The following is a 25,583-nucleotide window of genomic DNA, read 5'->3' on the forward strand; positions in this document are numbered from 1 at the left end:
TGGCATACAATGTCACTACTGGAGTTAAATTCAAGCCATACAATCATGATGATAATCATTTTGAGGATTTTTTACAGTCAGCCATATCCTTCAAATAAGCGTTCGAATGGGCAAAAGCAAATCTAAAACCTAAATATTTTCAAAGATTTCAGGAATTCAGAGATGATAGGCTCCAAGTGATCCCAATACATCTATTAAAACCTGAGGATAAGTCTACTCCAAGCATCACTGTTGATAGTGGATGCCCTAGCTCTCAAATATACTCTCAGGTAAACACTGAGAAGACACCAGACATAGGGAAGCCCCAAGATGCTGACAACATAGCTGAGTCCTGCAGGAAGTTAGCTGAGAAGCAAGTAATGAGAAACCCAGCTACAGAAATCGGTGCAGAGACCAAAGGCGGTAGTTTGGAGCAGGAGTGGGATCAGTTTAATTAGAAATTGCAAGGCACTTCCAGAGCCTCAAATGCCCAAGAAACAGAGGAATTCAAAACTCCTTCGCATGTTCATAAAGATACAGAGCCCAAGTCTGTCGACAGACAATCTACACCTATGGAGAAACAAGCAACAACATCCCAACATACTGAAATTATCCCTGCTCTGCCCACATCGGAGATTGTTCTCAAATTAACTGAAATACCTCCACTTGATGTGTTCTATAGCCCTCTCGACAAGGCTGAATTTAGAAGGCAGAGAAAAAGGAGAAGGGTAGATGCACTTGAATTCCCACCAGGAAACGAGCCCATGGACATTGTCTGGAAGGAAATTCCTTTCAATCTGACCAAGAACTTGACTAGACTATCACAGTTCACGGGAGCATATGCATCGGCCACTATGGAAAAGGCTACTGAGGTCTCTACTCTGCTAAGGGAGAAAGAGAAGAGAATTGCACAACTCGAACAAGAGCTTGAGGCAGAGAAAGAAAGCGCAAAGGGGAAAGTGGCGGAGCAACTAAAGCAATTGCAACAAGACATGGAGGTCCTGAAAATAAGCCATGAGGCCAATATATCGACCAAAAACATGAAACTCCATGGAATGCAACGATCCATGGACAGATACAAGGACGTTCCCACTACTGAGGAGTTCATCAAAGAGGCCTTCGAATTAAATTCCCTTCTGGTGAGACAACAAGAGTATTTCTACCAAAAGATGTCACATATTACTCCCCATATGACTACTAGCGACCAGCTAACAGACAAGGCAATTGACCAGAGAACGGAGTTTAATAATTTAAACACTAGAATCTATGAGTTCATTGAGTGGCAGGAAACATAAGATGGAAAGAAGTCTAATCTACTCGAGATTGAAGAAACTCATAAAGACATTCTCTTTACAGATTGGGATGCTAGAATCAAACAGGCTAAGCTAGCAGTCGCAAGGGTAGCTGGAGTATCAAAGAACATTGTCAAAGTAGTGAACCACATCCTGTTCAACACCAATATCATCAAGGAAGGCAATAGGAAAGAAATGGCTGATTTAACTACTCTGTATAAAGACTGGCAAGAAAAGGTGGGGATTCAGAGAGAGGCAATTGTGAAACTAACCACAACCAACTGGGAGTCATATTGGCAGTATCTGGTTAAGCCACATAGCCAGATTATGACTCTCAACTATTCCCTTCACACGACTCAAAGGATGTTGCCACCGCTCACCAATGCGATCTTCACCAGACAACTTAGGATTTCGGACCACCTCCTCAAATTCAATCGATGACCGATATTTGCGATTTAAACGACAAGCTGGAAGACACCAAGTCATCCTCTTAGCTTTGTTTATTTAGCCTCTCTTTATTTTTGGAGTTAGTTACCTAGTTAGGAGGAGGGTTGTTTGAAACCTCCTCAAATTTTGTATAATCTATTTTTGCACATTTAGTTAGAGTAGCATTTATACCCTTTTCATGCATTTAGAGAAGGGTCCAGAATTTTATCAAAAAAATTTGCAAAGAATGCATTATTGTAAGTTTGTGAATGCTTTGGTGACATGATGGAACATGATCGTTTCTTTTAGATATCAAACTACTTTCCTTTGTTGATGCACTTTTGTATTCTTGGGAGACAATTTGATTTGAAGAAAGAAGTTGGTCTATGTCATTTGTCAAATGAGCAGGGCTTCACACATATGGTACTATTATCGTGTATGATTGATTCTGTTTACATTTAATTAGTGTCAAAACTTTACTTTCATGGATTATATGTGATATTTATTATTTCTGTTAAGCATTAATTGCACTCTTGTATGATGCCTAGCCGAGGTTGTGATTTTCATATATAACTCATCATATATGCGATATATTTTATAAATTCCTTTGACTAACTATTTAGTCAAAAGAATTATCTTTTATGTTATCATCTCTATTTAGTTGTGTTCAATCTTTATTATCACATGCTAAATAGATATCCTTGTAGATCACATATCACACAAGAACACCCAGGTTTATATTAGAATAAGTTAGTTAGAGAAATTGCATTGTAGAATAGGTCACTTAGATTATCATTATTCTATTGCAAAGCACTCATAAATGGAAAAGGAGCTGTCTTAAGGTCCGGATTGGGTGGTTATCCCCCATGTTTCGGCAACAGAATTCTGAGGCCGCAACATTTTGGTGCTAGAAGGAGGGCATTCAACCATGAATGGTAGATGAAGCTAAAAATCATTTGAAAAACATTCATAAGAGTCAAAACCCCTCCACCATTTCTATCCCTTCTTAAACTCGTTTAGAATCTCCCGATCAGAAGTCTAAAGTAGTAGAAACATCTCCCTCGTCCCTTGAAGTAGTAAGGTGACCACCTTCCCCAGATTACACTCTTGAGTCTACCGAAGTTCATTCTTTGATACAACAATTATAATACATATCCATTTCTGCAGAGAAACCATAGAGACCCGAAATATCTGAAGAGAGTGTTACCTCCTTATTACAACAAACTGGTGTATTGACTAGACTGCAAAGTGAGAGACTTGGGGTTACCCCTTTCGAGTTCCCCATTCCTCCACGACATAAGAAATTCACTTCATCAACATATGAATCAGATACTAGCGAGATCACATCACCTTTCCATCCATTTACTCCTCCATCCACTTCTATCCAGTCCACGACTTCTCAAACATCCACTTCTCCAATTAGTACTACAATTATTAGTACTAATCTAGTAATAAGTTCTTTGCCATCTATACCTACTTCTGGACCGACCTTCCATTTTCCTAGTCCCGAACTCAAGCTATGGCCAATCAACGTTGGACAAATCCTGGTGCTGTCCTAGTTGCAAATCCAAATGCACTCCTAGTAAACCTAGAAAAATGGCTGCCTAAGTATAATCCTGACGATGCTCTCCTGGTCGAAGAACATCTAAATAATTTTATGTTAGCCATGAATATCAATGGGGTTGCACATGAAGATGTTGTAATAAGACTGTTTCCTTATACTTTCCAAGGATCTGCTGGGTCTTTGTATTTTTCCCTTCCAACAGGTTCAATTAGAGACTAGGATACTTTTCAAGAAGTGTTTCTTGCAAAATTTGGTGATGATAGGACCATAGCATCCTTGATCAATGATCTTTCTAATTTGAAAGCTAATCCAGATGAAAATATCAAAGATTTCAACTCCAGATTTAACAAATTGCTAAACAAAATCCTAGCTGCCTTTAAAACTGTTGTAGATGTACAAATAGAACGATATATATCATCTCTGCCTTCTAATATTGCAATTTTTTTAGATAGAGCCAATAAGGCTACCCTTGTAGAAAACATGAAAGAAGCCCTGTCTGTAGAAAGAAGAATCATAGCTTTGGAAAAAAGATCACAAACAGACGAAAGGAAGACCAAAAAAGTGACATTTAAGGATGACTCTAAGAAGAAGGCTTCAAAAGACCCTTTCGATCTTGAAGGCCTTTAGAAAGTGTTAAAGACAATGTCCAACAAAATGGTCGAAATTAAAAAACAAGTTGCAGAATCCTCTGCTCCTAAGAAACCTTTTCGATCATTCAAAAGGAACCCTTCTTCTACGTCACAACCCCCAAACACCATTTCAAATGTTGAATCTGACCAAGAAGCAGAATAAGATTCGCCAAATGAAGAGGAAGCCGAAACGGAAGAAGAAATTGAACTAAACGTGATGTGGGATTTTATTCTCCCAACTGAAGAAGAGGCACAAGCAATGCTAGTGACTACAAGAAGTAAAAACTATCCTGACATGTCTATCACAAATCACAAGCAGAAAGTTGATACTCCTGCAAAGGGGAAAACAATAGCTAAGAAATCTAAGACTATCCAAACTAATCCTATCCCTACAGATTCTCCAAATGCCTCAAAAACATTGGTAATTTCAGACATGGTCGAATACAGTATAGTGGAAGACATGAAGAAGACTAGAGATAACATCTCCCTGCATGAGCTCACTAAACTCAAACAGTAGCAGAAGATTTTATTAAGGGAATTGAAAGCAGTTCCAGTATCCCCTCTGTCATCTACTATAGTTACTCAAGCTACCTACAATATGGGAAAACCTCCCTCATCCTCAAACAAGGTAGATCCCTCAGATCTAGTTCTGATTGGTGATAGGTATATTTCTCATGTTCCTCCGTTTCTACTCACGTAAGAAATTTTCAACAGGAAAGTTCACAACTGTCTTGTTGATTCAAGAGCCTCCTCAAATATAATGCCAAGGGCTGTGTGTACCAAATTGAACATTACACCTCAAAAATATGTTGTGCACATAGTTCAGCTAGATAGGACAAAAGTTGAGGTGCTTGAGAGATAACATTAGTTTCAATTAGGATTTCCTCTAATTCAAAAGTTTCCCAAATAATTGATATTCTGGTAACCGATATCCCTGAATTTTATGGTTTAATTCTCAGTATGGACTGGTCTGAAAAGATGCACGGTTATTTCACAACTGATTGGTCTCACATGTGGTTGCCACACAATGGTAAACCTAACCAAATCAGGGTAGACCGAGAGAAATTCATGACATATGCGGTCAACGACCTCGAGGGAAGCAACAAACCTATTGCTTTCACTAATAATATCATTGGAAATTACTCATCCGAGTCCTCTTTAGGATCCTTTAATGCTCAGAGGTCTCCCTTTTTAGATAACACTGTAGTCTCTCAAATAGAAATTTTTTCACAAACGGATCCTTCCAAATGTCTAAATTTAGTAGATAAAGTTTATAATAACTCTCTGTTCTGGACTCTCTATTTTGACAGTTCTAAATAAGAAGATGGCGCAGGTGCATGATGCATTTTGATTAGTCCACAAGGGGAGAAAACCATGCTAGCCTGCAGACTTGAATTCCAGTCCACTAACAATGCCGCTGAATATGAAGCACTAATCCAAAAAATGTATAAAGCCATCGGTCTTAATGTCAAGTACCTGCAAGTCTATAGTGATTCAGAGATAATTGTGAAACATGTGAGAAATACAGTTCATTGTGTCTTTGGGCACCTTAAACACTATCAATCTTTAGCTCAGAAATTGACTTCTCATTTTTCTGCTTTCAACATATCTTCAGTCCCTAGATTACAAAACGCAAGTGCGTACTTACTTGCTAATGTGGCATCCAGGCTTATACCCTCAGAAGATTTTAGTCGAGACAGATTTTCAATAGAATTAATATTTAGGCCATTAATTCCCGACAATGTAACAAATTGGAGAGTACTCAACAACGATGTGGATATGGCCAAAGCCTAGTAAATTGCCCAATGAGACCTTGTTCTCCTAAAGCAAGGGCCGCCATGTGAGGCAAGGTTGGAGGTAAGATTAATTCCTGTAAACCATCAAGTTTTTTCATGAATTTGGAGACTGTAGGGCGAGGTCTTTGAGGCTGTAATGAGATGACCAAGGCAGAGAAAGCCTGCCGAAGAGAGGCCTCCTCCGGTGGAGCCTCTGGAGGGGCCATGCCAAGGGCCGAGGGCTGAAGTAGAAAGCGCAGTCAGAGGAAACCTAGCAGGCCGTGTGCGGGGGATATAAGACCATTTAGAAAAAAACAATATTATGTTATGACACTATAGACTCTGATAATAATTATTATTCATTTTACGAACAAACTCTTATCCTTATAGAATATGAGGGTTTTATTATCAGTCCAAAAAAGAATCTTTAACCTAGTAAGGCTTTTTGCAGATCAACATCTTAAAAACTCTATCATTATCACCCAAAACTCTCAAAAGAGCCAATGATCCATCCCATCTGTTAAAATTTTCCTTTTTTAGAATATAATTCTAAAATATAAAAAAAAAAATTAAAAGATAAAAAGTATCATTACGAGCTTGTTTTCCACGTTCACAGGGAAGTGATTAAATTGATATTACCAATACTGCATACCAAACATGGTATTAGCTAATGGTCTCCTCGATCAGAAGACAAGGGGTCTCATCAAGAGCCAGCTTGTTCAGTTTAGTTACAACCAATGAATGGCATTGTCATTAGTAGGTTACCACGCCTAGACAATGTCTTTTAAGAAACCAAAAAGAGAAAAATTACATTCAAAAAAGGAAAAAGAGGACAAGGTCGAAGTGAATATCATTTTGAGATTTGAAAATTCATATAGGTGGGACAATGAATCATTGTTGGTTAAAAGATAACCATGTCGAGGATATGAATGCCTGCTGGCAACAAAAGCTCTATCTGTGGTAAATGAGTAAACTACAAAAAACTAATCTGCAAAAGACACCTACTATATTTCTTTAAACTTTATTAGCTGATGCAAGTGCTTATACTTCTATCATTACAAGAGTAAAGTAATTAAGTAAATAAGTTGAGCAAGTAATGATGATTCCATAGACATGTTGTTTACTTTATAACTCATGTAATCATTATTCTTATAACCCTAATTACTTTGAAAGTTTTTAGAAATTTTAGAAAACTACTCAGTGATAATTGGTTCTCCCAAGTGAATCACCAATTGTTGTACTACGAAACAACCCCCCCATTTACAACAAACAATAGCTAGGATTAGAATTGTAAATGGGGACCCTTTTAAATTTTTAGGCTTAGGATAATAAAACCCTAATTCTAAGAAATTTCCTAGCCAAACCTTGCAAAACTAACTAAGGATGAAATCCATATCACAGATCGTAAATCACACTTTTCCACATGACCATGTTAAAAAACCTTTACAAAAGTGCGATATGTGATTAGGTCTCCTGCTGCGATAAAATCACCTTGTCATTTCACACTCGCATAGTTTGTGAGAAACTTGACCAAGCCATTAGAACAACCACAAACAATTTGTGAAATGCGATATTGCAATCTCCGCAATCGCATTATGCTTAATACATCTGGTAACACTATACTGTATCCCTTTTAAGATGGCGATGTGCGATTAAGTCCGGTAAAGTGTGTGGAATAATTATGTTTTAAATGCTAAAACAAATGAGTTGATAGGTTATTAAATATTTAGTGGCCTGAGGAAGGATAATCATTTTCTTGGTTATGGGTAGTTATAATCGAGTATCTCATTAAAACCTTTCTCATGATCCAAAGCCATTTCACATAAGCTTTCAATCTTAATTACTATATATCCTCTGTGCTGATATATTTTGTCTATCTCAAGAAAGCGACAAAAGACATGTCCCTAAGAAAGGTGATGCAGAAACAGAGCAAACAGACCATTGTTGAAGCTGAGTTTACAGAGATGGCTCCTATCTTTGCTGATATAGTTTGTGATGCTGCTCAAGGCGCAACATCTTTGGAAGTAATTTACAATAGGCTGGAGGACGAGCGTCCTAAAATAACAGTTACGAGAGCAACAACTGACTAAAAAAGGCCTTCAGAACTTCAATGTAGAGATGCTTCCTGTTCATTCCTTCATAGGATAGGAGAAAGGGATAAAATCCTCCCCTATACATACATGATCATGTCTCAAATATGCCATACAAGCCCACGTCCGACTGCAACACCTAATCTCATGGCTGGATGCTTGCAAGATAGCTCGTGAAGTAGAACGCGCGTTAGCGGCCCAGTCGACTCATCCGAATTTCATAGCCAAGGGTCGCCCCACCCAGGCTCCAAGCACTACCCAAACACTTAAGGTTCAAAAGGTGTCACTAGCGGAAATGGCGGAAAGAAGAAAGCAAGGATTGTGTTACTACTGTGATGAGAAATACTCCCCGGGGCATAAATGAAAGGAACCCAAATTCTTTCAAATTGATGCTACTGATCACAGTTCATCGGAGGAAGCCCCCACCATTTGAGGAACCAGAGGAGGAAGATGAGGACAACCGGCCGGAAAATGCGCTCCCAGCTACACCTAAAGAACCAGTTATCTCGCTTCATGCTTTGGCAGGGATTTCTTCTCCCCAAACTCTCAAAATCAAAGGTTTCATTAAGTATTTCCTTGTAGTAGTCTTGATTGATAGTGGCAGCACACATAACTTTATCCATCAAAGAGTCACTGAAGCGGTGCATTTTTTTGTCAGAGCAGTCTCTAATTTCCAGGTCCAAATTGCTGATGGGGGGACAATGAAATGTGAAGGCTACTATAAAAATGTCAAACTTCAAATGGTGGATTATCAACTAAAGACCCACATGTTTGCCATACACATGGGTGGGTGTGACATTGTCTTGGGTGCTGAATGGCTCCGCACACTCGGCCCAATCACAATGGATTTCCAGCAGTTATATATGAGCTTTAAGCAGAATAACCACACACATACCCTCCGCGGACTCCAGGCGGGTGCTCCCTCTATCATCAACTCGCATAGGATGGAAAAATTGTTAAAAAAGGGCCACCATGGAGTTATAGCCCAGTTTAATGCCATCCAGGCCTTCGAACCCACTTCTATTCATATTCATCCTGAGATGAAACAAATCTTAAACAACCATCTGCCGATCTTTGACAAGCCTCATGAGCTTCCACCCTCAAGAGGGGAACATGATCATAGCATTACTTTGGTCCTAGAGGCACAACCACCAAATGTGTGCCCATATAGATATCCGTTTGCCCAAAAGAATGAAATTGAAAAAATCATCAAGGAACTCCTCGAAACAGGCGTCATTCGTCCTAGCATTAGTCCTTACTCATCGCCTGTGGTCATGGTGCTCAAGAAAGATGGGGAATGGCGTATGTGTCCAGACTTCAGGGCCCTCAAAAAGCTGACGGTCAAAGATAAATTTCCCATCCTGGTTGTTGATGATTTGCTGGATGAACTAAATGGGGCTCAATTCTTTACTAAGCTCGACCTTCGCTCGGGCTATCACCAAATTTGCATGAAAGAAGTAGACATTCCAAAGACTTCTTTCTGAACTCATGAAGGCCATTATGAATTCCTCGTCATGCCATTTGGTCTTTGTAATGCCCCATCCACTTTTCATAGCCTCATGAACCACCTGCTCAAACCATATCTCAAAAAATTTGTCCTTGTTTTCTTTGATGACATCCTCATCTACAACCTCACCTGAGCAACACATCTCCAGCATGTAGATCTGCTCTTGCAACTGCTCTGGAAGCATAAATTATTTGTCAATATGTCTAAGTGCTATTTTGGCATGGAAAAAGTTGAGTATTTGGGCCACATTGTGGGGCGTGAAGGTGTCAGGGTGGACCCCAAAAATATCCAGGCAATGCAGGAGTGGCCTCAACCAAAGGCCTTGAAGAGCTTGAGAGGATTTTTGGGTCTCACAGGCTACTATCACAAATTTGTCCACAATTATGGTCGCATTGCTAGACCCCTCACTCACCTTCTCAATAAAAATTCATTTCTCTGGAATGATGAAGCGTAACAGGCATTTATAGCTCTCAAACATGCCATGTGTTCCACTCCCGTATTAGCACTACCTGACTTCACCAAATCTTTTGTGATTGAATGTGATGCTTTAGGTACGGGTATTGGGGCGGTCTTAATGTAGGAAGGTCGACCCTTGGCCTTCACTAACCAACAACTAAGTGGGACAAATCTGGGACAATCTACCTATGAGAAGGAGATGATGGCCATCTTACATGCAGTGGATACTTGGCAACCATACTTATTGGAGCGGCGTTTCCAAATCTGCACAGACCATCAAAGTCTTAAATATTTTTTGGAGCAACATCTATCCTTGCCACAACAAAATAAATGGCTCGCCAAAATTTTGGGATATGATTATGAGATAATTTACAAGAAAGGGCGTGAAAATGTCGTAGCAGATGCTTTATCACGCCAATTTGAGGAGGAAAGCACCCTGCTCGCAATCTCCCTTCCCATTCCAGAATGGATTGAAGAGGCTCGCAAGGAATGGTTTTCACATCCCTTGCTCTCCCAACTCATTAATAAATTGTAGGCGGATTCGAATTCCACAGCGGGCTACTCTTGGCAGGATGAGATTCTTTGCTACAAGGACAAAGTAGTGATATCACCAACATCCACCCTCAAAAGTCGCATTTTGGCGGAGTTGCACTCATCTCCCACTACAGGCCATTCAGGCTTTCAGAAGATTTATGCTCGCACTCAACGTTCATTCTTTTGGATAGGCATGAAAAAGGAAATTCTTACTTTTGTAGTTGAGTGTGACGTGTGTCAGCGCCAAAAAGGAGAAACAGTCAAATCCCCAGGCACATTACAGCCATTGGCCATCCCGGCCTCAATCTGGATGGAGGTTTCTATGGACTTCGTTACGGGTCTTCCAAAGTCAGGCAACAAGTCAGTCATCATGGTGGTTGTGGACAAACTTTCTAAGTATGCTCATTTTTGTGCCCTACCCCATCCTTTTACACCAACTTTGGTGGCTCAATCTTTCATGGACCAGATCTTCAAATTGCATGGCATGCCCACTTCCATTGTGTCTGATCGTGACCCGATCTTCACCAGTAACTTTTGGCAGGAACTCTTCAGGCTACAAGGTACCCAACTACAACTCAGTACTTCCTATCATCCCCAAACTGATGGTCAAACTGAAGCAGTCAAGAAATGTCTAGAGACCTACCTTAGGTGTTTCACTTCAGAAGAGCAACATCTATGGGTACAGTGGTTACCTCTAGGCGAATGGTGGTATAACACTAACTATCATGCCATCACCAAGATGACTCCATATGAAGCAGTATATGGTCAACTCCCTCCTTCACCTACTTCTTATATCTAGGGATGCTCGAAGGTACAAGCAGTGGATCAAATCCTACAAAATCGCACAAACATGTTGGCCCACCTCAGAGAGAATCTCCATCAAGCTAAAAAACCGCATGAAGCAACAGGCAGATCAACATCGTTCAGAATGCAAATTTCAAGAAGGGGATAAGGTATTCTTGAGGCTGCAACCATATAAGCAAACAACCCTCAAAGACAAGGGTTGTCAGAAATTATATCCAAAATTCTACGGACCATATCAAGTACTTCATCGCATCGGAGAAGTAGCCTACAAGCTAGCTTTGCCACCCACTGCAAAAATCCATCCAGTCTTCCGTGTCTCATGCCTCAAGAAAGTGGTTGGGAACCATTGCCGAATTCAAACCAGTCTACCGGAATTGGATGAAGAAGGTTCAATCTGGCTCCAACCTGAACAGGTTCTTAACACGCGAGAATGGCACCTGTGCGATTGCATGATCAAGGAAGTCCTCGTCAAGTGGAAAGACACCTCTCCAGAAGATGCGACCTAGGAACCAGCCACTGCCCTTCAGCAGTTTCCACAGCTTCAGCCTTGAGGACAAGGCTATTTTTATGGGGGAGGGCATGTTAGGGTCCAACCCTAACCCCCTTATTTATGTAATAGGGTCGAGTCATAGTTATAATTAAGTAAAGAGTCAATAAAGCCCATATTAATAATTGTAAGTGGTTGACCCGCATTTAAGAAGGGACCACAGTTAGTTGCAAATGGGCCATGGTATTAGATAGATGGTATTAATAAGAGCCATGGTACTGACCCATGGTATTGCATGTATGAATCCTATATAAAGGATAAAAACTCCCCTCGAGGAGTGTCGTGTCTTATTTTGTAATTAAGCCCAGCTCTATTGGAGGTTGCCCCCTCGAAGAGGCAAGTGAACATTGCTTTCATTTTTGAATAATAAAATGCATGCTGTTATTTCTTATTATTATGTGTCCTGGGTATATTTATTCGCATTTGGTATTCTGGTATCTTCTCATAGGTCAAGAGCATAACATATCACATGTCTTATCCTGTGTTACATTAATTCCTATAAACAACGAAAAATATTGAAATCTGTGTTAATTGAATTATATGTAAATGAACAATGTCGAGAAGAACTGTTGAGAGATTGAGAGGGGGTGGTGTCGAAAATGATTAGGAAGTTCCTTATGAATGAAACCCAACTTCTTTGGGCGCATGCTAAAATACCTCTCCCGTGAAAGTTTCAGAATGGATCTCAAAGGTGGTTTCATGTAGTGAAGATGAAATATGTAGGCGGTTTTAGGCAAGGGCATAGTTTGGTTGTGGACACACCACCCTCAATTAAAATGTGATAGGATAGAGTGCCCCCGTGGTGAACTAGGCCCGTGGATGGACGAGCCATTTGGATTGTGTTGCATCCTTGCTGTCCAATGTGAACGCACTTTAAAGCAAACCCCTTTGTTAATTCTTGTCAAGCCAGAGGGGTCCTGCAATGACGGTGGACTATTAGATTGGATCGCCTTGCGTTCATGTCATTGGAAACAAATCTACAATTAACGTAGGCAAAGTTGCCCAAAGGGTCATGTCCTGTGGAATTTGTATAGGATTGTGGATCACCTAGTAAGTGCTAAGGCGCCACAAGGAGAGAAAAAGGTTTCGCTGCATCAGTTACTCAATTATGGGAGAGGAGATTATTGCCCAACTCATATTATAATATGCACCAAAATTTGTAGTTATCTTATGGAGTGACTTAATAAGTGGACAAAATCAATTTTAAGGTGAATATTTTTTTTAGTTGAGGAAAAAAAGTAATTAACAAGCTTCAATTTAATAAATATATTACTCATGGATGAGAGAGGAGATTATCACTTAATCCACATTCTAATATGCACCCAAATTTATAATTATCTTATGGAGTGACTTAAAAGGTGGACAAAATCAACCTTTAAGATACATGTTTTTTTAGTAGAGGTGAAGTTTTAAGTAACAAAATTCAACTTAGAAATATATTACTGGTTAATGGGAGAGGAGACTATAACTCAATTCATATTCTAATATGCACCTAAATTTATAATTATCTTATGGAGTGACTTAATAAGTGGACAAACTCAACCTTTAAGGTGAACTATTTTTTTTAATGAGAGCAAAGTTTTAGTTAACATACTTCAACTTGGAAATATGTTTATGGGATAGGAGATTATCCCTCAATTCACATTCTAATATGTACCTAAATCTATAATTATCTTTTGGAGTGATTTAATAAGTGGACAAAGTCAACCTTTAAGGTGAAATGTTTTTTTAATAGAGGAAATGTTTTGATTAATGAACTTACTCCACTTTTAAGACGAAAGCCTTTTTTAATGGAGAAAATGTTTTGATTAACAAACTTATCAATTTTTAACAAATTTAATTTAATTATCAAGTAGCTATTAGGTGGATGGTATAAATTAATATCCATGAAATATGTTAGAATATTTTTAGTAATAATCACTAATAAAAAGATAAGATTTCTCTCAAATTTAGTCATATATATATATTGGGCATGTGGTATTGACAACCCATAGTATTAGCGCATGGTATTGTAGCAAAGACTATTTACAAGTTACAAATTTCTCTCATAAAGTGGAGGTGAATCTCCATGGTTAATAATATTGTTACATATTTTTTGAAATGTATATATTAATTATTTTATGATTTGATATCTCTCAACATTTACTGACCATTTAATTTATATGATTGTATTGATTACCTTATGGAGTGACTTAACAAGTGAATAAAATCAGATTTTAAAATGAATGTTTTTTTTTTTAATAGAGACAATTTTAATTAGCAAAATTCAACTTAAAAATGTATTACTCATTTATAAAAAGGATATTATCACTCAATCCACATTCTAATACACATCTAGATTTAAAATTATCCTATGTAGTGACTTACTAAGTAGACAAAGTCAATCCTTAATGAACCAAAACCCAAAGGAAAAGCTCCAAAGTCAAAAGTAATCATAAAAATGAGAAACTATAACCGTAAGACCTATTTGAAAGAGAATCTTAAGTAAAATGTAGTTGAATTTGTCCACTGATTAACCAACTTTTATATTTAAATTCATTTGGGGCAAAGATAGTTAAAGTGGACATCCCATTTTTATATTTAAATTCATTTAGGGCAAAGATAGTTAAAGTGGACCACCTGAACCTACCTCTAATTTTATTTTGGAAAATTTAAAAATTTTAAATTATTTAAAAATTTCAAGCCAATTTTTATAGTTAAAATAAAAAATATATTTTTAAAGAATTAATAAAAATTATATATATATATATATATATTTAATTAATATTTTTAAAATATAAAATTATCTATTTATTTAAAATAATTTTTAATATTTGATTTTTTTTTAATAATTTAAATAAAAACTATCAACCTTCCTAGATAATATAGGCGGGGATGCTAGACTACAAGAAATACATATCCTTACTATTATAGGCCATAATACCCAATTAATTGAATCGTCGGTGTGACTCCTCAAATGTGGGCATTTCCTTAGAGAAGATTGTATATATATATATATATATATATATATCTAAAGGGTTTGTGGTTCTTGGAGTTCACTGGTTTATTGTTGTGGAAGAAAACTTCCTTTCTTGAGGTTCACTGGTTTGTTGCGGCGGAAGGAGAATTTTCTTTCTCAGAGTTCACTAGTTTGTTGCTGCCTCAGGAAAATTTTCTTGAGGTTCAGTCGTTTGTTGCTGCCGAATTAGGAGAGTGTTGGAAATGGTAATTTCAAACTGCAGATCTTTTTTCTGCGATGCGATCGCATATCGCACTTTCCCTTGTCACCCTTCGCTGCATGGTTGTATTGTCTGCGATGCGATATTTGCGATGCGATCGCAGATCGCATGATTTAAAGGTTATAGAGGCGGTGGCACATCTTTCTCTTCTTGCGATGCGATGGTGTGATAAGCATGCATTAAATTCAAATAGGATATTTTGAGCCGTGTAATAAATGATATTTACTAGGGTTGGTAAATGTAGGTGAAATCTTAAATTTTACTATTTTTTTATTTTTACGGAAGTATGGGAAAAACAACACGTATTGAAAATATATTTTGTGTTGTTCACCATATATAAAAGAAAATGCAAGAGCAGAGACGAGCAGTGTGGAGAGTATTAGCCAAGAAGTTCTTTTTCTTCTTGCAACGCACAACAGTGCTGAACTATTTAGTTTTCTGAGATATTGGACTCAGGTTCTGGAACTGAAGTTCCTGTTGTAAATCCCTCTGAGTTGAGGAAGACAAATTCTGTAACAGTTTTTATTATTGTTTTATAATAAAGATCCTGTAGAAAACCAGAGCGTTGTTCTCTGTGTTATTTTTTTTTTTGTGTGTTTGAAATGAACAGAAATTTCCATCATGGTATCAGAGCTAGTCTAGGCACTCGGTGATTCAAAAACAAGAGTTTGTTTTTTCACTGTAGGAGCTGTAAGAAGCTTACTGAGCAGATTTTCTCCAGCAGAGAAAGTTTTTGCTTTTATTTATATAGTTCAGTATCTCTTCTTTATTTTTTCACAAGTTAAGATGGCAGATGCTGGAACTGGTTTGACGAATCCCCAACTGCCACAGTTTAATGGGAAAAACTATAGTTATTGGTCCATAACCATGAAAGCATTGTTTGCTTCTCAAGGAATATGGGAGCTGGTTGAAACTGGCTATGCTGAACCAGCAGATGCAACAGCGTTGGCTGCTTTGACAGCAGCAGAAAGAGACCAGTTGAAGAGTGACAAGAAGAAGGATGCCAAAGCCCTCTTTTTCCTCTTCCAATCAGTGCATGAAAGTGTTTTTCCGCGGATTGCAGCAGCAATAAAATCCAAAGAGGCATGGGATATTCTCCAAACTGCCTATCAAGGCATGGAGAAGGTGAAGACTGCAAAGTTGTAGATGTTGAGGAGAGACTTTGAAAATCTCAGCATGAAGGAATCTGAAACAATAGATTCATTCTTCACTCAGGTTATTGGCTTAATAACCCAGATAAGATCTCATGGTGAGATTCTTGAAGAAAGAAGGATTGTAGAGAAAATCTTGAGATGCTTACCCTCAAGGTTTGAATCTATTGTGGTAGCAATAGAAGAAACAAAGGATCTCTCACAGTTCACGGTAGATGAGCTGAGTGCTTCTCTTTTGTCTCATGAACACAGACTGAGTAGAGGAACAGATTCCTCTTTTGAGCAAGCATTTAAGACTCAGATGTCTTTTGGCCAAGGAAAAGGTCGAGGCAGAGCAAATAACAGAGGTCGTGGAAGAAGCCAAAACAGAGGCAGAAATTATCCTGCAAGCACAAGCGGAAGGAGCTGCAATCAGAACCAAGATGAAGGTTCAAGCAAACAGCAAGCTCATGGACAAAGGTATGACAAATCCCAAGTCCAATGTCATTATTGTAAGAAATATGGGCACTATGTCAATGAATGTAGGAAAAAGCAAAGTGACATGAATAATAGGCAAAATGCTAATTTTGCAAATGAAGAAGATAAGAACCCAAAGAACGTGTTTTTAACATGTAACATAGCACAAGACAAACAAGAAAATTTTTGGTTCTTAGACTCAGGTTGTAGTAATCACATGACTGGAAATATTGCAATGTTTGCCAATCTGGATGAAAATGTGAAATCTGAGGTAACAACAGGGACTGATGATACGATATCTGTCAAGGGTAAGGGCAGAGTCAGTATCCGAGCAAAAAATGGAGAACAGATGATTGTGCCAGATGTATACTATGTACCTGGTCTGAAATGTAATCTTTTGAGCATTGGACAGCTCATAAACAAAGGTTACAACGTGTTCTTCAAAGATGACTTGTGTACTATCAGAGACATACCTCCAAGTAAGAAGATCATTGCACAAGTGCAGATGACCAGCAATAGAATGTTTCCTCTCAAACTCAGGGCAGATTTGAAGGAAGGCAGAACTATTGCGGCTGTAACACAAGAAGTCTTTCAGGAACAAGTGAAAGATGTGAATTGGTTGTGGCATTTGAGATTTGGACATCTCAATTTCGGAGGCTTGAATCTGTTGCACAGAAAGGGAATGGTAAAGGGATTACCATTGATCGAAAAACCAGACAGCCTTTGTGAAGGCTGCATCTTGGGCAAGCAACACAGAGAAAGCTTTCCAGCAGGAAAGAGTATAAGGGAAAAAGCACCATTGGAAATTGTTCATTCTGATGTGTGTGGACCGATGCAAACACCATCATTTGCCGGAAATAAATATGTTTTAACCTTTATTGATGATTACACCAGAAAGACATGGGTGTATATGCTGAAACAGAAGAGTGAAGTGTTTGAGAAATTCCGCCACTTCAAAACTCTTGTTGAAAAACAATGTGGGCATTATATCAAAGTGCTCAGAACAGATAGAGGAGGAGAGTACATCTCCCAAGACTTTCTGCGTTTTTGCAGAGAGAATGGCATACAAAAACAGTTCACCGCAAGGTATACACCTCAGCAAAACGGAGTTGCTGAAAGAAAGAATAGGACCATTCTTGACATGGTCAGAAGTATGCTAAAGGCAAAGCACTTGCCGCATGAGTATTGGGCAGAAGCTGTCACTTGCGCAGTTTACATCTTGAATAGATGCCCAACTAAAGCTGTCATGAACAGAATACCAGAAGAGGCATGGAGTGGTCAAAAGCAAACTGTCACTCACATGAGAGTATTCGGTTGTGTGGCATATGCACATGTACCGGATCAGCTAAGAAAGAAGCTTGACAGTAAGGGGGAGAAGTGTGTCTTTATTGGCTATTGTGATGAGTCAAAAGCATACAAACTCTATAATCCATCCACCAAGAAACTAATAGTAAGCAGAGATGTGCAGTTCATTGAAGATGAAGCTTGGGATGGAAGCTTAGAGAAGACAGTGAATGTGAAGACAACTGTGTCTCACGAAGAAGAAGAGGAAGGGACAACAGCAAATAATCCTTCCTTAATGGCTCCTCCTACACCACAGCAAGTACAACAAACCACACCACAAACTGGAATCCGAACAGCCTTAAGAAGTCAAGGAAGTGCTTCTCCAAGCACACCACAGGGATCAGAAATACCCTCAAGTTCGGATGGAACTCCAAGCACACCAAGAAGACCAAGATTCAGAGATCTGAATGAGATTTATGAACAAGGAGAGGTAAGTAACAATACCGGTCTGAATTCATTATTCGCTTTATATTGTCATGTTGATGACCCAGTCCATTTTGAAGATGCTGTAAATGAAGATAAATGGATTGAAGCAATGAATGAAGAAATTGGTGCAATTGAGAAAAGTAAAACATGGGAGTTAGTGGACCTCCCTGTAGGCAAAGATGCCATTGGAGTTAAGTGGGTCTACAAGACCAAAAGCAATGCTGAAGGCAAGATTGACAGGCACAAAGCAAGACTTGTTGTGAAAGGCTACAAGCAGCAACAAGGCAAAGACTATGATGAAACCTTTGCACCAGTAGCAAGGATGGAAACAGTCAGAACAGTGTTGTCTATTGCAGCACAACACAAGTGGAAGATTTATCAGATGGATGTTAAATCTGCATTCCTGAATGGAGTATTAAAAGAAGAGGTTTATGTTGAACAACCTCCAGGCTATGAAGTTGAAGGCCAAGAGCATAAAGTCTGCAAACTGAAAAAGGCTCTTTATGGGCTGAAGCAAGCTCCAAGAGCATGGTACAGCAGAATAGACGCTTACCTGATTGAGAATGGGTTTGAAAAGTGTGATGGTGAACCCACACTCTACATAAAGGATAATGACGGTAAGATACTTATTGTTGTTTTATATGTAGATGATCTGATTTTTACTAGCAATGATGCTTCTCTCATTGCTGATTTTAAAGCAGTCATGAAAAGTGAATTTGAAATGACTGACTTGGGCTTCTTAAGATATTTTCTTGGAATTGAAGTAGACCAAAGTGAAAATGGTGTTTTCATTTCTCAAGATAAATATGTAGAAGCAGTGTTGAAGAGATTCAACATGCAGAACAGCAAGGCAGCTGTGACTCCAACTGTAGTGGGGCTGAAATTGACCAAAGAAGACAGCAGCAAATATTTTGATCCAAAATTGTACAAGAGCATAGTTGGCAGCCTTATGTACTTGACTGCAACTAGGCCGGACATTATGCACGCTGTGAGTTTAATTTCCAGATTTATGGAAAGACCGAAAGAGACTCATTGGCAGGCAGCCAAGAGGATTCTAAGGTATGTGAATGGAACGAAGGGGTTTGGTATTTTATACTCCTCTTCTGAAAGTTTCATGTTGACAGGTTACACTGACAGTGATTGGGCTGGAAGTGTTGATGATAGGAAAAGCACATCGAGATATGTGTTTCATATGGGATCGGGAGCCATCTCATGGGCTTCCAAGAAGCAACCAGTTGTGGCTTTGTCAACAGCAGAGGCAGAGTATGTGGCAGCAACAACAGCAGCATGCCAAGCAGTATGGCTGAGACGAGTTCTCAGAGATTTGTGTCATGAACAGGAAAATGGCACAACCATTTACTGCGACAATAGCTCGGCAATAGCATTGTCTAAAAATTCTGTTTTTCATAAAAGGACAAAGCACATTGACACCAAATTCCACTTCATACGTGAATTGGTTAACAATGGTGAGATTGTTTTGCAGCACTGCAGAACAGAGGAACAGTTAGCTGACATCCTGACAAAACCATTGGCAAAGAAAAGCTTTGATCATTTCAGGAAATGCCTGGGTATGCAGAAAAAACCCAGCAGTTAAAATTAAAGGGGAGTGTTGGAAATGGTAATTTCAAACTGCAGATCTTTTTTCTGCGATGCGATCGCATATCGCACTTTCCCTTGTCACCCTTCGCTGCATGGTTGTATTGTCTGCGATGCGATATTTGCGATGCGATCGCAGATCGCATGATTTAAAGGTTATAGAGGCGGTGGCACATCTTTCTCTTCTTGCGATGCGATGGTGTGATAAGCATGCATTAAATTCAAATAGGATATTTTGAGCCGTGTAATAAATGATATTTACTAGGGTTGGTAAATGTAGGTGAAATCTAAAATTTTACTATTTTTTTATTTTTACGGAAGTATGGGAAAAACAACACGTATTGAAAAGATATTTTGTGTTTTTCACCATATATAAAAGAAAATGCAAGAGCAGAGACGAGCAGTGTGGAGAGTATTAGCCAAGAAGTTCTTTTTCTTCTTGCAACGCACAACAGTGCTGAACTATTTAGTTTTCTGAGATATTGGACTCAGGTTCTGGAACTGAAGTTCCTGTTGTAAATCCCTCTGAGTTGAGGAAGACAAATTCTGTAACAGTTTTTATTATTGTTTTATAATAAAGATCCTGTAGAAAACCAGAGCGTTGTTCTCTGTGTTATTTTTTTTTTTTTGTGTGTTTGAAATGAACAGAAATTTCCATCAGAGAGCAGAAGCACTTGTTGCCGTTAACCCGAGGCTAGCTCTTTTCAAGGGGTAGAAGATGAATATGTGGAACTACGTTGTAAGTGTCCATAAGCCCACTGCTGTGACTCATTGTTGCGTGGGCAACTTTACTGGTCCTCGCGACATTAATCTCATCATTGCAAAAAGCACCTGGATTGAGATCCATTCTCTCTCCTCTCAGGGTTTACAAAAAGTTCTACAAGTACCAATCTATGGCCGAATCGCAGCGCTTGAACTGTTCCGACCTGCTGGGGAGCAGTAGGATTCTCTTGTTATTTCCACAGAAGAATACAAGTTGAGTGTTGTTCAGTGGAATAATAACGGGGGCCGTGAGCTTATTACCAGGGCTGTCGCAAATGTCTGGGATTTTGTCGCAAATGTCTGGGATTTTTATGCGATCCCTGTCAAGAGTGGACATGAGATTGGTATGGTTGATCCGGATTGTCGAGTCATTGGACTCCACCTCTATGATGGCGTATTTACAATTTTAGCATATGATGGTGTTGCAGGAGTTACACACGCTTTCGATATCATGCTGGACAGAACTGTTGAAGTTGTGGATATCAAGTTCTTGTATGGTTGTTCAAAGCCCACAATTGTTGTGCTATACCAACAACAACTCAGTTGTATGAATGGAGATGAACTGCAAGTAAGAACATACGAGGTAGATGTAAAAGGCAGGGATTTTAAGGAGATGCCCTGGTCTGTGCCCAATTTAGACCATGGTGCCCGTATGTTAATACCTGTTCCCATGCCTTTTGGAGGTGTTATTATTATTGGTGAGAAGACCATTGCTTATTTCAGTCCCTCTCCCTCTGTAGTATTCAAAGTTGTTCCCACACCCAACTCAATGACTATCATTCAGGCTTATGCCAAAGTCCATGATTCTCAATATCTGCTCGGTGACCACATGGGTCACCTTCACTTGCTTTCTCTCATTCATGAAAAGGGAACGGTTACTGGTCTCAATATAGATCTGCTAGGTGACACATCTGTTGCTTCAACAATCTGTTATTTAGAGAATGGATTTGTGTACATTGGGTCTGATGAAGGAGATTCACAACTTGTCAAACTGCATCTTCCCCCGGATTCTATATATGGATCAGTGGGATTTTCAGTTGTGGAAACATATGTTAACCTTGGTCCAATCGTGGACTTTTGTGTTGTTGATCATGGTGGACAAGAACACGTCGTGACTTTTTCTGGAGGATTCAACCATGGTTGCCTTCGCATTCTCAGGAGTGGCATACGAATCAACGAGCATGCAGCTGCAGAGTTTGCAGATGTAAAGGGAATGTGGCCATTACGAGCTTCTTCGACTCGTGACGATTTCGACACTTATTTGGTGCTGAGCTTTCTTGGTGAGACTCGTGTACTTGCCATTAACTCAAATGATGAGCTAGAAGAAACACATGAAATACAAGGATTTGTCCTTCATGCTCCTTCCTTATTCTGTCAAGATGCTATTCATGACCAGCTTGTTCAGGTAACAGCAAGTCCTGTGAGATTAATGAGTGCGTCTTCTGGACAGCTATTGTCTGAATGGAGAGCCCCCACCGCCACAGGATTGTCTATACAGTAGCCACAGGTAGTGCTACCCAGGTTTTGTTGGCCACTCGAGGGTGTAATATTGTCTACTTGGAAATTGGAGAGGGATCCCTAACACTGAAGGGACATAAAAAGATTGAGTATGATGTATCTTGCATGGACATAACTCCTATTGGTCAGGATAGTAAACGGAGTGAATTGGCAGCTGTTGGACTATGGAAAGACCAAAGTATCAGAATTTATTCTCTTCCTGATCTGAAACTCATTCAAAGTCTCCAATTTGCCGAGAATGTTGTTACCCGGTCTGTTTTATTTTGTAAATTTGAAGGGATTTCATACTTGCTGTGTGGGCTTGGGGATGGGCACTTATATAACCTAACATTGAATGTGAGCAGTGGGGAGCTTTCTGACGGGGAAAAGAAAAAGATTTCCTTGGGTAGCAAAGGAATAAATCTGAGGACTTTTCGTCATGAGAATGCAACGCATGTGTTAGCGTTAGGTGACAGGGCCACAGTTATTTGCAGTAGTAACCTGAGGTTGGCGTATAGTAATGTGAGTGTGGGAGAAGTTAATCATATGTGTTCTTTCCATTCAAAATCTTTCCCTAACAACATTGTGGTTGTAAAGGAAGACATGCTTTCTTTTGGTTCAATCGATAATATTCAGAATATTTACATCTCATCAGTTCATCTCGAGGAACACCCATATCGTATTTGCTATCAAGACAAGTCTGGAACATTTGCCATCTGCAGCATGAAGTATGGTTATGATGAAATGCAAAAACACTTCATTCGTCTCTTAGATGAAAAGACATTTGAAAATATTTCATCATATCCACTGGATATGTATGAAGAAGGTTGTTCAATCCTCAGTTGCTCATTTACAGATGATCATAACACTGTCTATTGTTGTGTTGGGACAGCTTATCGGTATCCTGATCAGGAAAATATATGTAAGAAGGGCCGAATTTTGGTCTTTTTGGTTGGAAACAGACAACTGCGTCTGGTTACAGAGAAGGAGACAAAGGGAGCTGTATACAATCTCAATGCTTTTAATGGAAAATTAGTTGCAGGAATCAACGAAAAGATTGACTTGTACAAATGGATGATCTGTGATGATGTTTCCAGGGAGCTGGAGTTTGAATGTGGACATACCGGGCATGTGCTTGCACTCTGTGTAAAAACTCGTGGGGATTTTATCTTAGTTGGTGATTGTGTACAATCTATGTATTTGTTGGTATACAAGAATATTGATGAGAGGGGAGGCATATTAGAAGAGAAGGCTCACGATTATAGTGTAAACTACATGACTGTTGTAGAATTTCTGGATGTTGATACGTACGTTGGTATAGATCAGAACGATTTCAACTTTTTTGTGGTGAAGAAAAAGAACGATGCTGCAATTGATTGGGAAGAGGAAAGAAAATTGAAACATGAAGGTGAATACCATCTTGGAGCTCTTGTTAACCAGTTCAGGCGTGCATCTTTAGCTCAGCCCTTGCCCTTGTATGGAAATACCATTCCTACAGTAATATTTGGAACAACTAATGGTATGATTGGTCTTATTGCATCACTTCCAGAGGAGCAATATCAAATTCTTCAAAAGCTGCAAATGCATCTTGTGAACGTAATAAGAGGAGTAGGAGGCTTAAACCATGAGCAGTGGAGGTCATTCAACACTGGTCACACAAGAAATGTGAAACAGTTGCTGGATGGCGATTTGATTGAGTCTTTTCTGGATCTCAACAGCCAAAGGATGAGCGAAATTGCAACTGCCATGACCATTCCTATTGATGAGTTATGCAAAATGGTGGAATACCTTGCCAGGTTACATTGATATCTTTTATTCTATTTTTTAATCCAATGTACTTTTGAAATAGAAAAAATTATTTTGCTTGCGGTTTGTTTGTTGTAGTAATTGGTTAGGAGAACTGGTTTTGAGTTGCATATAATGAATATGTTTTTGGGTTATATTTCAATAATTGAAATATAGAATTACCATTTATTGAATATGTTTTTTGTGTTACATTTCAATTATTTTTATCTGTTGTTGTTATTTGTTGAGTCATCATTTGTCAATATAGGAATATTTTTTATGGGGTTATATTTCAATCATTTTTATCTGTATTTTCAAATCATCTATATTTATGGACGGGTTAAGTAATGGTTTATGGAAATCTTTCACAAAAATATAGAATTATCTTAGGAGAAATGATTTTGAGTTACCATATATTGAATATGTTTTTTAGGTTACCTTTCAATTATTTTTATCTGTTGTTTTAGTTATTTGTTTTGAGTTACCATTTGTCAATATAGGAATATGTTTTCTGGAGTTACATTTCAATTATTTTTATATGTATTTTCAGATCATCTATATTTATGGGCTGGTTAAGTAATGGTTTATGGAATTCTTTCACAAAAATAATTGAAATATAGAATTATGTTAGGAGAAATCTTTTTGAGTTGCCATATATTGAATATGTTTTTTGGGTTACATTTCAATTATTTTTATCTTTTGTTGTTTGTTTGTTGTAGTTATTTGTTTTGAGTTGCCATTTGTCAATATAGGAATATGTTTTTGAAGGAGTTACATTTCAATTATTTTTATATGTATTTTCAGATCATCTATATTTATGGACCGGTTAAGTAATGGTTTATGGAAAGCTTTCACAAAAATATAGAATTATCTTAGGAGAAATGATTTTGAGTTACCATATATTGAATATGTTTTTTGGGTTACCTTTCAATTATTTTTATCTGCTGTTGTTGGTTTGTTGTAGTTATTTGTTTTGAGTTACCAATTGTGAATATAGGAATCTATTTTTCTATTGAACACTCAATACATCTATGCCCCTGCCTTCTGCATTAATTCCAAGTATTTTCCCAAACCAGATAATTGGGCGTAAATAACAACCATATTTTCATTCAATTCCTTGACAATATCCTTTACTACTTGTTTATAGGAGCTCTCCACCAAATTATCAACACTTCCATGCCCCGCGCCATGACCAAACCCCAAGTTTCCAAGCCCTAAACCTCCCCCACTGCCATTTCGTGCATAGGACATATTTGCAGCTATACACCTTTGAACAATGAAAATATTTTGATTAACTGACTGAAGCCAACTAAAATATATAACAGCCTGATCAATCCCAACATTCCTCCCGATCTTGTCCTTCATAAATGCGTGACAATGCAGAGTCTTGTCAATGCCTATTCCTTCCATATTTTCCACCACCAGAACCCATGATCGTAATATGATGGTTCCTTCATCCCCAGGAGAAGTAGTTATATTACAAATTCCGACGAGTAACCGATGCTTCAACACCCACCTGTCAACGTACATGATTTGCCTTCCGACGACACCACACCCGTGCATTAACTCACCACCTACTGACCTTGCAACCAAGACACTGCGAAGGTACCTCAGAGAGTTGGCCTTCTTAACTACCATCTTGCATAGGCACCTCGGGGAGATGGCCTTCTTAACTACCGTCTTAATACTCTGACGACCCGTACCACCACAAAACAACTTCGTCCCGATGCATCCATTCAAAGGAT

At 38.6% G+C, this 25,583-nt stretch overlaps 1 pseudogene; it reads left to right on the forward strand.

Annotated features, from left to right (window-relative positions):
• Positions 1-20,512: 20,512 nt before the first annotated feature.
• Positions 20,513-23,859, forward strand: LOC149147006 (DNA damage-binding protein 1 pseudogene; annotated as a pseudogene).
• Positions 23,860-25,583: the final 1,724 nt, after the last annotated feature.

This window comes from Pinus tabuliformis, chromosome 9 (assembly GCF_031772625.1).
Source record: "Pinus tabuliformis cultivar Carrire ecotype Pingquan chromosome 9, CPIR1, whole genome shotgun sequence".
NCBI classification, from domain to species: Eukaryota; Viridiplantae; Streptophyta; class Pinopsida; order Pinales; family Pinaceae; genus Pinus; species Pinus tabuliformis.